Source organism: Myiozetetes cayanensis, unplaced genomic scaffold (genome assembly GCF_022539395.1).
Source record: "Myiozetetes cayanensis isolate MyiCay16 unplaced genomic scaffold, myiCay2020 scf150, whole genome shotgun sequence".
NCBI lineage: Eukaryota > Metazoa > Chordata > Aves > Passeriformes > Tyrannidae > Myiozetetes > Myiozetetes cayanensis.
Window position 1 is genome coordinate 72,148 of NW_026087160.1, and position 13,456 is coordinate 85,603.

A 13,456-nucleotide genomic window follows, 5' to 3' on the forward strand; every position below is an offset into this window, starting at 1 on the left:
AGCAAATAACCTGCTAATACTCTAGCATTACAGGACGAGGGTGACTGACAAGTTAAATTAGCACAAATGGTGGTTGAGTCAGCTTTGCTATTGCTGCTTTTATCCTCTCAAGTTACACTCTTGATTACGTGGATTGAGAGTCCAAGATGGCTCTAAAAAGAATCAGTGAGTTACAGTTGTCAGTACAGTACAGAATTGCCACTACAAATAGCGGTAGCTGTGTGTTTGCACATAAAAGGAGAACCTGATCTTCACTAAGAGTTAGAAAGCACTCCCCAGCTATTGACTCATCATGGCAAGAGAACTACATGCTTATGCATAGGAAAGAATTCAGAAATTCTGCTGAGTCTGTAAAATCTTTTATTTCAGCTGTAAAGTAACTTACATTGCTTCCCTTTTGGTTAATCACTTGAAGACAGACCAAATAAATATGGAAGAACCTTTTTTTTTTTGTTTTGTTGTAAGAGAACACTATTTCAGTTACAAGGACATACAAACATTTCTGAATTTTGCTCTGATGTTCCATACACTGTTTTGCCTTAGACATCAGCAATAAGATGTGATTGCCAGCTTAGTGAAGATTAATATAGCACCTAATACCCTGAGCATCTCAACTAATCTGGAGCACCTGGAAGTCTCATGAAGCCAGTGGTCTCAGCCTATATGTATTCTGTTAGAGTGATTATTCGATATTCTAACAGTACCTCAGAATCACACTAGCAAAATGGAATTCTTTTGACTTTATAGAACCCATACAGATCACTACATAATACAATTAACATCCAGCAGAGAAAGAAAAAGAAAAGAAAAGCTAAAGAAAAGCTCTAGAATAGCATATTATGAACCTTTATGTACCATCTCATTTCAGGATGTGTGAATGGCAACCACACACGTACAGACTTTAATCCCCAACAGGGACTTAAAAAACTGCTTAAGTCTGCTTATAATTCTCTTGATCAAAGAAGTGGTAGATCTTGACACATTCTTCCCAGGGTGGTCCAGAAGAAAGATAGGGAGATCTTCTTTTGAAATAGTCTATTCAAATGGTACCTTTGTTTCTAATGAGTCTGGAGAAAGAGTCAGAGTGGAACTGAGAAAAAGAGGTGGATGTTAATTAACAGCAAGAATTCTGTATATAAAGCAGTTTTTAGTAGGTCATCAAGTCAGTGGATTTATGCTAGAATGCACGAGCAAAGGACAGAGTGTCATATATACACTTACACCTGGAATACTGTTAAACTGCTATATTAAAAATAAATATATTAATATATGTGAATAAAAGTTCTCTCCATATTTTTGAAATCAGAATTTCTGAATTAAAGTGAAAGAAAAGGAAAAGGCACCAGCACATTTTTATAAATTAAAAGCTGTGTCAAGCTCTTGGATATATACTAGTCAAGACTGAATATTGGCACAACTTTTAAACCAGGGTTGTTATTCTTCTTCATTTATTCAAGCATAATAATGTGGTCAGGAAATCAGGTTAGGATTCACACCCACATATTCAGCAGGCACATTAGCTATGCAATAAACTGGCTGAAGAGGTAGGCCGGCTAGGCCACAAGGTCTTTCCTAAAGGACCACAAGGTCTTTCCTAAAGGACCACCCAAGCTCTCCTGAAGACGACTGAAACATGCACATAATGGCTATTTTTGATCTATTTGCTCTCATCTAGATTTATTAAACACTCTTAAGTAGACTGAGAGATTTATTGCACCCTGAAGCTGTTCTTGCTGTCTCAATGAAGCTATAATCAATCCACTACTCATTTACAGCATGCTCATTGTCCTCATATTCAAACACCTCTTCATGTTCCTAGCTCCTATCCTAGATTTCAGAGCTTTGCTAGGCATGGTATGTCTCAGTTCAAGAAACAAACTCGAAAGAATGAGGTCACTAAAAATCGTGAAAGACTTTCACAGAAGCATTTACAATCCAGTTTCACATATTTAGATAATACACTTGCAAATGTATAGTTAAAACAAAAAGAATATTCTTCTTATACATTGCATTTAAAAAGTAAAATCCAACTTTTCTGACAATACAATAGGAAAGATGGCATGGAATTGCAGTTGTTTAAACTAGTTTTAAGTTACTTTACAGATGAGAAACACAGAAAGACTTGCATTTTTTCAGTAAGAGAGATAAAAGAGAATGAGACTAAGTTAATAGCTAAGAAATTATGGCATTCCAGTGAAACATGACTCAATTACAGTCCTTCATTTATGAATATTTCATTACCTATACAAAAATGTGATGGCCTCACATTTGGTAACGAGTAGCTTTCTCCCAGAATATCCTATAGCTAACTGATAAAGGACCTTTCCAGAAAGACAGAATTTTCCATTAACTGCTCTAAATTAAGGGTAGAAAGTATTTCCAATCAGCTTTCTCAATTCCTGAATTTCTACTATACAAATTAAACCAGTTTTGATAAAGAATTTATAGACTTAATCTGGGGATGTGGGTTCCAGTAGACAACAGGACACAGTGAAGTAAAACCTGATTTTTCCTTTTTTTGTGTTGACCTAAGTCCTTTCTAATTATGTGAATACATACTGGCACAAATTTTAGGTTTTACAGTACCTTAGTAAACTTGACAATTTTCATCCATGTTTTGCCCTTGAAGAACTGAGGTGTTGCATAATAAACTTGCACCCAAAAAAAAAAAAAAAAAAAAAAAAAAAAAAAAAAAAAGGTAAAAAAGTTTGCAGGTTTCATTTAAAATTTACATTTAGGGGTTCTGAGTCCCTTTGTATGCACTGGACTGTTGTCCACTGGACTGGACTGTGCTTTGTTTGCAGATTTTTTTACCTTGCATCTGTTGCCTCAAGTAAAGTTCAAGTATCTTTTTGGTGATGATGATTAGTGAATTGAAAAATTAGAATTAACAATATATTTTTTAAATCTATTATTTTTAAGTTTTGAAATTCATATTGAAGGATTCTACTTCCTGATTCTCTTAGAAATTGTTACCTATGGGTTGCATGTGGTGCTGGAGATTTTTACATTCTAGAAACTTGCTCAAAATTTAAAACACACTTTTGAACTGAATGTGCTGTATGTTGACTTTTTCAGTAGAAAACCTGTACTTTAGATACCTAGTTTAGGTCATGATATATTCAAAATGTACTCGGTGAACAGACACAACAGTGGGTATATACTTAACTATTCTGCATTTAAGAATAGGATTTTGATCAATGTATGAAAATAGAATGCTGATGATTCTTTCTTTCACAAGTATCAGCAGCAGAATCTCACTAAACTATACATCTTTAGACTCCTTGTGACTTTAAAGAGGCCTTTTTGATATATCTACATTGCATTTTGAACTTATGTCTATCAAGCATGGATTTTTAAGATGATGTTTAATTCACAGAGCAATCTTTTGATCCATTAGTGGAACAGCTTCCTCCATCTGATCACATCTGGAAAACAGTAGAGCAAAAGCAGCAAACAAATACTTTCTTCCTGACTATTCTCAAAATTACTTTGTATCAGAAATCTGTAGGAGTGTCATTCCATGCCCTGCTGGAGTAGTCCAAAAGGTGATGCTCTCATGACGGGTTTGCCTGTAATAGTGGACATAAAAATGTGGTAGAAAATGTGTTTTAAGGTAGTGACTTTTAGTGGTTTGTAACAGAAAGCAGCTCCAGAAGATCACTACTTGTCCACATGCATGACAAGTTCTGCTCTTCAGAACAGAAACAGACCACACTATCTTTTCTTTTTTTGTCATGTCTCTTTTTGCTACATCAGATAGTGCTGTTATGTAGTGGTAAAACAAAAGTTAAATAAAAAAACATATTCAGCATTCATTGAAAAATCCTTGTGCATTTTACTACATGATTAGAAGTAGGGGGAAAAATCCTAATAGCATTAAAACTGCCATGCAAAAATAGCAGTTTAAGTATTGCTTGCCTTGTAGTTGTTGTAAAGATTTGCATTATGCCTATGACCACCATCATATCCCTGATAAAAGTTTTAAAAACATGAAATTCCAGAAAAGATAGCACCCAGTAAGGATGCTTTCCGGATGGCTATTCTGTAGATCACCACAGAATGTAACACTGAGCCTGTGGCAATATCTACTAGAATCATAACTGAACTAAATGCAATGTTCTGGATAAGGATTTATGCACTGTAACCTATACTGAAGATAGATTCTCATTTTCCTTTCTCAGTAACAAGTTTTTGAAAATCCACAAAAATATTTGTCCAATTTTCAACTTGTATGCCAATATTATAGGACATGTAGAAGAACATTCTTCTGTTTCTATCCCATGCATAATCTTTTTTACTGCAACATCAACAATAAAACAGAAACACCAGATCCTATTGTCATCCCAGTGAAGATATGCAGATTTCTACCTACCAAGCATATACGTATTATTACAGGCAGTTCTGCTTTAATAGGTAGCTTGTCAATCATTAAATCAAGTTTCCTTTTAAGACTAAACTGGAAAAATACTTTCTAACTAATACATATTTAAAATGTAACTTTAAATTATTTCCACATTTTTAAATGCATGTACCCAAAAATATGAATGAAATTTTGCTTTAGTTTTAAATGACCATACCAGTCCAGAGGCTCTTATCAACATTTATGGTCATATTTCTCATCTCTAAAATTTGTCTATGTGCACAAAAGCTATACATTTTGTATGCCACTGCATGGATGCAATCCTCCAGCTCACTATTCTGAAATAAAAAATGTGTCATGTAGAATTTTAGTAAATATGCAGATTTCATATATTGCAACAGGGTAGTAACCTTGATTTTTTTCTCATACTTCTGCTACATCAATTCCTTGTCTTCACCTAATACACATAAGCAAGATAAAGGAAGAACTAACCATTTCTCCAGGATTCTGTGGATAAAACAGGTTCTCTTCAAATACTGCTTCAAAGATCAGTTCCTTATAGCTATAGAACATATTTCAACAATCATTATTATTAAGAACACTCCCTTACATCGGCAACAATTAACGATTACTCACAACAAGACAAATTCTATACACTTCAACAGGAATTTTTGATGAAAAAACTCTGCAAGGTTAAGGTTTTAAGTTCAACTTCTATGCATTATCCACTCCTCCATTTGTATACCATCTTACCAAATATATCACAGCAACATTCTTCCTAACCTTCCTCAAAGCCTTCCCCGTTTTGCTGTTTCTTCCACTTCTCATACTCAGAAACTTGTTCAGGACACAGATGGACAGAGATAAAGCCGGCCTGAGGATAAGTCTAGAGAACATACTGTCTCCTGCTGGTTTCACAGAATATCCTCACTGTACTAAATTTTTTCTAATAGTTGCTGAGGCATTCCCGTGGGATATGGCAATCAGATGGGAGTCCTTGGCAGCACAAGTCTGAGGCTAAAAATGCCAGGCTGAAGGGAATGTGTGGGCCAGCACTACAGGATGGTCACAGAACCTCAGTGTCCTGTTGCTTCTTTACAATGCCCTCCCCCAATCTTTAGGGACAACTTTTCTGTCCAGCTCTAATGAAAAGACTTAAAACAATCTTCACTGAAGTTCATATTGAATTTTCAAATGAAAAGTGCTGCAGTCTAGCTTCTTACTCAGGTGAATATGTTCTGGAACATTGTAATTTCTTTCATGATCCAACGATAACTAAGTTATATGGACTAAAATAATGCACCATTGTTTCGAACATAGTGTCGTATCAAAAGGTATTTGTCAGTAGGGGGAAGAATTTGTTAGAAATCACATGAATACCACATGCTACTGTGTCACATATTTTTTTATATTACTAGAAGTAATATTACACACGGACAATGTTCTGCACTAAGTTTACTTGTGCAAATCTGTTTTATAAACAATTTCACAATCCTTCCTCCTTGTCCTTTGTACATACTTTGCTAACAGCTATTGATTGACCACTTAAAAGTAAATAGTGAAATTTAACTGAGCATGAGTTCCACAAGTGGTATGCATCCTGTATCTATAAAAGCAAACAAAAATAATGTTTTTAATTCAGTTTACTTAGCTGTACATCTTGTGATTGTAGTATGAGAGGTGAAAGATGGAAACATTTAAGGTGAATTCCTGTGCTGGTATTTGGTTAATAATTTTTACTATAAACTTCACTTGATTAATTATACAGCTGAAGAAATAGGAATCAGAGAAGACCTGTTAGATTTAATTCAAAGTTTCATATCAGCTTTATAACCTGGGAAAAGGAGGCAGCAGAGCTTTATGCCATCTGTTCAATTCCATCCTAATCTGTAGGCTGCCTTATGGTTAACTTAAACGAAGGCAGCAGAATCTGACTGACTTTCATGGACCAGCTGTACTGGCCAGGATCTCTGGAGCTCTCTTCACTTGAACTCTTGCAGCCTTCCAGTGTCATGGAAGGTGGCAGAAGGTAGAGATAAGTACATCCACCCTGCTGGAGCTGGAGATTGCTAAATCACCAGTTTAGGGGATTACAAATGGGGCCTAGGCTACACACCCCACTGGCATGATTACTGAATTCATATTGTGCCAGAGTGTATTCCATACAGTATAAAAATAATTCTCAGATAATGTACCAAGATCTGGTTCTAAATGAGATAAGGCACCTGTAGAATTCGCTAGGACATATTTCTGCAATCTATATGTAAAAAAAAAAAACAAACCAAAAAACCAACCAACCAAAGAAACCAGGTGAAAATGCTAGGTGGAGTTCTGGTTGGCTGTATTTCACAGTAACAACTTGAAATGCCTAAAGATTCTTTTTCTCTATGCTTCCCTCTATTTTTTTCCAAATTTGTTTTCTCTTTGCAAGGGACGAAGCCATGTAACTACATGAGAAAAGGCTATTACTAGCATGTTAGCTTTCCTGGCTGAATAACAGGTGCCATTTGCATACTTTGAAATACTTTCAATATGTGAGGAAGTGTTAAAGGCTAGGCTTCGATGTGATGTTTAGTGGATTAAATAAAGGACAGATCTCGAAAAAGTCTCTTTGCGCTTTAAAACTACAGGGAGAAAACAGGGCTGGTGGCAAAACACAATTCTAAAATCTTCATTTTTAAAATATTCTAAAACCAAATAGTAATTCCCATTACCAAGATCTGCATATACAGATTTTAACTCTCTGTATTCTGTGAGAATTTTATCTGTAAGCAGGTACCTAAATTTACCATACTTTCATTGAGAAGATACAAATTTTTATTACCTGTATTAACTGCTAAACTTTGATATTTCAGTTGCAAACCCACTCTATTTTTCTTTAAAACTCCCTGAGTTGAACAAGTACCTAGGAATTCCACTTTTCTTGAAAGCCTAAGAATAATAGGCTTTATTATCAGTGTCATCATCAAATTGATCTCATACTTAACATAAAACTGTGTGACATTAACTTGTGCAAGAGTGTGCTAAATTTTGGCTGCTTCTGTATCATTGTAAGACCGAACCTGACAGATTCAATATACAGCTGAGGACTGTAAGTTTTATTTTGTCACACTGATGCTAGATAACTCTACATGCTTAAATTTAAAATAAAAATAAAAAATTCTACTGTTTTATGATACTGTTGAGGTTTTTTTTTAGTTATTAATTAGTTATAAGATCAGAATGCACTTGTAAGAAAAGGACACTGTATTTCAGTCTTTACCACTTCAAGTTCCATTTCAATATTTTATGCACATGAATGCCTTTTCCGAAGTACTGATAATGCAAATAGACCATTAAAAGAGTAAGGTGCCCATTTTGTGAATTTGAAGACTGTCTTAATACAGTTTTCTTGTTACAAGGCAGTAAAATAACCAGGAATGGTTACAAAATGTGACAACTGTTCTTTGAGGACTGTAGTGAGTGAGTGTGTCTCAGATCAGTCTTTTTCATTTTATTTGGCTGTGAGGTACATCAGGATATTTCAAACAGTTCTATAACTGCATTTATTGCCTATTTTGAAGGCTTATTTTTAAAGTATGACCCTACCCAATTTTTAAAATTTGTATTTGAGCCTAATAATACGTTGTTAAGAAGTTGGTTTAATGCACATAAGAAACAAAAGTAGAAAAAGAAAATGTATTTTATATAACTTAAACTTTTCAAAATACAGCTAGGCAAATCTAGAATGAAAGAAAACAAAAAAGCACCTTCAGTATCCACTAAGATGAAACATCTGAATTTACGTGAGTTTCCTGTCTGATTACAAGAACACATACAAAATTAAATACATAAATATTAATTTTATGTATCACAGAAGATGAAGACAATGAAAAAACAATGTTTGTATTTATGGTTGACTCATTAGTGTTTTATTATGTGAAACACTAGGAGGCATCAGTTGGGTAAAAAAAGGAATTCCTTTGAAAAATGGTAAGAAATTAGCATAGAAGTTATCAGCTTGCAAGTTTCATACTTCCAAACGTTAAAGGCTGTACATTATAACTAAATTATGCAGATAGGTAAAGCTCTCTATTCTCACTGATAAATGACATACTTTATAATATAGGGACAACATTTAATTTCTTAACTATTTTCAAATCAGACTACTTCGTTCACATATGCAACACGAGTAGTTTTACAACACATTACATTTTAAAAAATAACAGAATAAAATGACTTATTTGTTCTTCAATATTATAAAGTTTAATAAATTTTCTTGTAAGCCCTTAATAGGGTAAGTGCAGTGAATTTAATATAGTCCTAGGCACTTTTTAGTGCCTAGGGATTTTTAAGTCCTAAGCACTTTTAAGAACTTTTAATTGCTGTTTATGGGATATCATCTAGACAAAAACATTTTTAAAAAAAATCCCATAATACTAATCTATTGAAATTTAATTATATTTCCTAAAAGTGGTGTATTAAACAGCATTCATAAAATTTGCGTAACAATGCTACAAGTGGCTCTACCTTTCACAGAAAAGTCATGCAAAATTAGTAATGTCAAAACTGAGTTTTCATTGCTTCGAGTTGCATTTAACAATGACTAAGCAACAGAGTTATAGATGTCTCATAAAATAATCAATTAAAATTGAAGTGTGTCTTGCCATGCTGCAGCAATCAGCTTTTATCTCTGCCCAATCACAATGACATGTGAACTGCCTAATCCTTCTTTTGTAAGGCACATAAGACTTTGTTGTCACTGTTGGTTTTGTGAATCGCCTCTATAAGCTGGTCTGATTTCCTAAAGATGACAGATCCCAGTGAATAGACAAGCTTTCCTGCACTGCAGTCAATGAGATAGTGACATTAAAGTGGAGGGTTGAAGACACTTGCTTTTAATCACCTGTCCACATGCAGCATTGACCACCAGTTCTGAGAAAATGACCTTAAAGATGGTCAGAGAACCCAAACAATTACATTTAAAAATAGAAAATTAAGAAATTCAATTTTTCAATTTTTTACTTGCACCATCAGTTGTGTTTGCTGACCAGAGAACTTCTCAGCCTATTTTGTTCCTGAAATAGGTTGCAAAATTATATTTTTATCCTTTTCAAATACCAGAATTCTAGCCTTACTCTTAAAAATTGAAGTTTTCTAGCTGTTCAGACTTACATATATAATTTTTCTGTGTTTTATACCTGAGTTACTACAGAGCCTAAATGAGAATGTAGCAAAATCTCTCTACTGATATCATATAGAAAAATTTTAATATAGAGAATCATATAGAAAAATTTTAAATACATCACAAATATAAATGTTCTGGTTATTATTCAAAATGCTGGAGCAAGGACTACAAAATCCTTGAAAATATACAGAACTTTATGTAGGTTCATCATCATCATCATCAGTGTTTTCAAAAGAGTATCGGCACTTGATTTTTGATACATTATCATGCAATGTAGAGCAATGATGTCAAACAGGTAAAAATGAAACCTATATATCAAATGCTTTTTCTTTCAAGTAATTAATAGCAATTAATGACTTCCTGCTGAATGAGAAGTAGAAATATCTTTAGCTGTCTCTGAAGAGGAACTAAACTATTCTGGTGAACAATAAATTAACCTGTTACAGAGAAGTAAAATTAAAAGAAAATAAGTTGGCAAAATTGTTCTATTAACAACTCCTGCTCAGTTCCTAAGTTTCTATGTAATTACATTTATCTACTGAATAGTGAGTTATCAAAACCTTTCTTAGGCAAACATTTGGGAAAAGCTTCAGAAAGCTTAATTCCTCTTTGTCTATAATATTTTAGGTGTTTTAAAAAACAGAACCATATAAGACAGGTATCTCTGGTTTTGAATATACATGTTGCAGGTAGATGAAATGTTAAAAAAAAGTAAGAAAAATGTACTGATCCCATATTGGGGGGAAAAAAATCACAGTAAGAAAAGTATTTGTAGGACTTTTCTTTTGATGCTCCAAAACTAGCAGTTCAGGAACATACCCCTTTAAAAGACTTCTCTCACACACTATTCATCATTTACTGCCAATTCCTAAAAAGCTCTTAAACTTAAGTTTCCTTTTTCTTGGTCAATTAATCTTAAGAGAATACAGATGGTGTCTGATCCTTGCATTCTTTTAAAGGACATTAAAACTGACATTCTTTACATCTCTGTCCTGTGAGAGCTTTGGGACAGGCAAGAAGTTTAGGTCTCCTCGGGGCCTGATCCTGTAGATCATTATCCCTGTGACATGCTCATTTTCACACAAGTCTCAGTGTTGGCAGTTGGACTAGTTTTGTAGGAACTGCTTGCATGAAAGAAGGTTTCTATGTTCAGGTCCCAGAATTATCTTTTCATACTTGCTATGTAGGGTATACTGGTAAAAATATATATCAACACCAAGTTTCTAAAATAAAAGTCCGTGTACGACAAGGAACATAAACACCCTGAATTAAGGGCCACTGTCTTAAGTTCTTCAGGAAATTTTTCTATCATTTCCAAAGGAACTTGAACATGAGCACAGACTTCAGTGTTAGACGCAGTATGAACTATGTACTCGTTGATATAGAAAGAATCATATAACGGGTATTTTAAGAAAACAGATAATGTAAGAAAGTTTTGTAGGTTTTTTTACTTCATGTAAGGTACCTGAAATCAGATAACAAAAGTAGTATACAAAAGAACAAATCCCCAAAGTACCCATTCGCCTGGAAATCAGTATGTATGTATACAGCCTCAAATACAGAGGCTAGTACCTGTTCACAGGTGGTAATATTTCCATGCCCTGCCAAGCCTCTAGGGTTTAGTTTTTATACTCCATATAAACATCTTTACTCTTCAACCACAATAACCAGAAAAGTGCCAATGAAAAAAATCCAGACACAGTTGCATCTAATATAATTTATCACTCATCTTGGAGTTATTTTAAAGTAAAGATATGAAACTAGGACATTTGCCAATAAGCTAATCGTCACATATGTGCTAGGAAAATTTTGTGTCAAAGCAATTCTTTTCTGATCACCAGTAAAACACTGGTGAAGTGCCTTTCTCTGCTTAATTATCACATCCTTAGTCTTAAATTGAGTATTATAGTATTTATTTAATATGAGAATGCAGGAATTTGGTAATAACAACTATAATATACAATAAAGAAAATACAACACATTGTGTGTAAAACACAATGCCTAGGTATCCACAATAATTCATTAAGTTTTGTTTTGCCATGTGCTGCTTTGCTCTTTCCTTTTTTTTTTTTTTCTTTTTTTTGAGAAGGGGAATTATTAGTTTGTCTTTATATTTGTTTGGTTTTTCAGGCTTACAAAAGGTCACACTAAGTTTTATGGCAAACACTAAGTATTACATAATGCACCAATACTCTTATAAGTCTATCATTTACATTAAACTTTATCTTAGCCTGTAAATAACTGTACTGCAACTACACCAGCCAGTTCTGTAAGGCTGATTAGCTCTACTCCTTTGTGTCAAAAAATGTAAAGATTACTCAAAGTACCGTGTAAAGACCAAAGCATACTATTACAAAAGAGGTTTGCAGCCCATGATTTAAATTCCCATATCAGTGCAAGGGGTCTTTCCAACACAAATTTAAGTATTCAGATGAAAGATGCATAAAGTTAAACACTTGCAAGCACGCACTACCTAAACTCAAGAACTGGAGAGCCTATGATAAAATGAAGTTTAAGAACATTCACTCAAACTGGATTGCTTCCTTAGTCTGATAAATCAGAGTGCATGCACTGCAAGGTCATAGCTTTTAGTGAACTATTTAAATCAAATAAGTTTCCAACACTTCAATATCAAGCACACAAATAATGAAAACTAACTTTATCAAAGTTTAAACACTTATGACACTGATACTGACAAGTCAGCAATAATTTACTAGACTGTGATTTAACTGTGTTACTTGTCTAACAAGTTAATATTAAACAACTGCACCATCATACACTTAAAAAATGTGCAAGCAATCTCGATCCACATAACATGACTGATACATTTTTCAAACGCAATAGGAAATGTACCTAGGACTTTTGTACCATGCCCACTATATTTTAGTCCGATGTTGAATTTCACATGTACTTACATTATAAACATTTAGCTGTTTGGATGATCACACTAGTCCTTCAGATATTTTCCTTTCATAGGAAAAAGAAAAAATCCCTTTACTTCTTCCAGCCTTAAATATTCACCACCTGGTTCAACATGCAGCCGCCTTGAATCACACACACAACCTTCAAAGTCAATCCAATAAGCAGCCAGAAGATGCCTGGTGTATCTGTGTGTGTGTGCGCGCGTGTGCGCGTGTGTGCAGCGTGGAGGAGGAGAAAGTGGCTGAGCTGCTGGTCGGATTAAAAGTAATCGGACTCGTCCTGAGATCGTCCAGGAAGGAAGTGACAGCAGGCGAATGGGAAAAGGCGAACAGCTCACAGCCTTTGTAACATCGCGGAGGGGAAGGGGGAGGCGAGAAAGGGATTCAAACTACACGCCTGATGAGGTGTCCTTTTCTGCTTCGCTCTCTCTTCCTCCGTTTTCTTCTCCTTCTCTGTGTCTCTATTTCTCTCCCTCTCCCACAATCCCAAACGAATGACTCTCTCCTCCCGAGCTGGAGAAATAATCAGTTTCACTCTTGCAAAAAGGGGGCGGGATCAGATCCCCAAAGCGTTTTAATAAAACAAACATAGAGCAGCAGCAGCGGCAGCAGCTCCTTGCCCCTCTAGTCTAAACTAGATTGATAAATTGCTCCACTACAGTACTTTAATTATGTATATGGTATGCAGAATAAATCACTGAGCATCAGCACCTCAATCAAGCACTTTTTAAATGATAATTGCATCTTGGGTGAATCAATCTTTCCATTCCTGACATTTTGCTAATTTTAGTTCTACGGTGGGGGTAATGGCATATGCCACACGCAAACCTAATGACAATCCTTTATTATACTGAGCGAAGACAAGGCGGCGAGCCGGTGCGCGTTTCCCCCCTCCTGGTGATGGCAGTGCAGAAAACCGAGGGCGGGCAGGGCATGGCAGGGCAGGGCGGCCGCGGGGTCGGACCACGCTCCGCCCGAGGCAGCACATCCGCGGACGGGGTGCCC

General features: G+C 35.1%; 1 protein-coding gene across 1 annotated transcript in view; it reads right to left on the reverse strand.

Moving 5' to 3' along the window:
- The window catches only part of LOC126637594 (myocyte-specific enhancer factor 2C-like), an 85,157-nt gene extending 72,134 nt beyond the window's left edge, over positions 1-13,023 (reverse strand). The window contains exon 1 of the mRNA XM_050310970.1: positions 12,446-13,023. The gene's annotated coding sequence lies outside the window, so the exon portion shown is untranslated. The remainder of the gene's footprint in view (positions 1-12,445) is intronic.
- Positions 13,024-13,456: the final 433 nt, after the last annotated feature.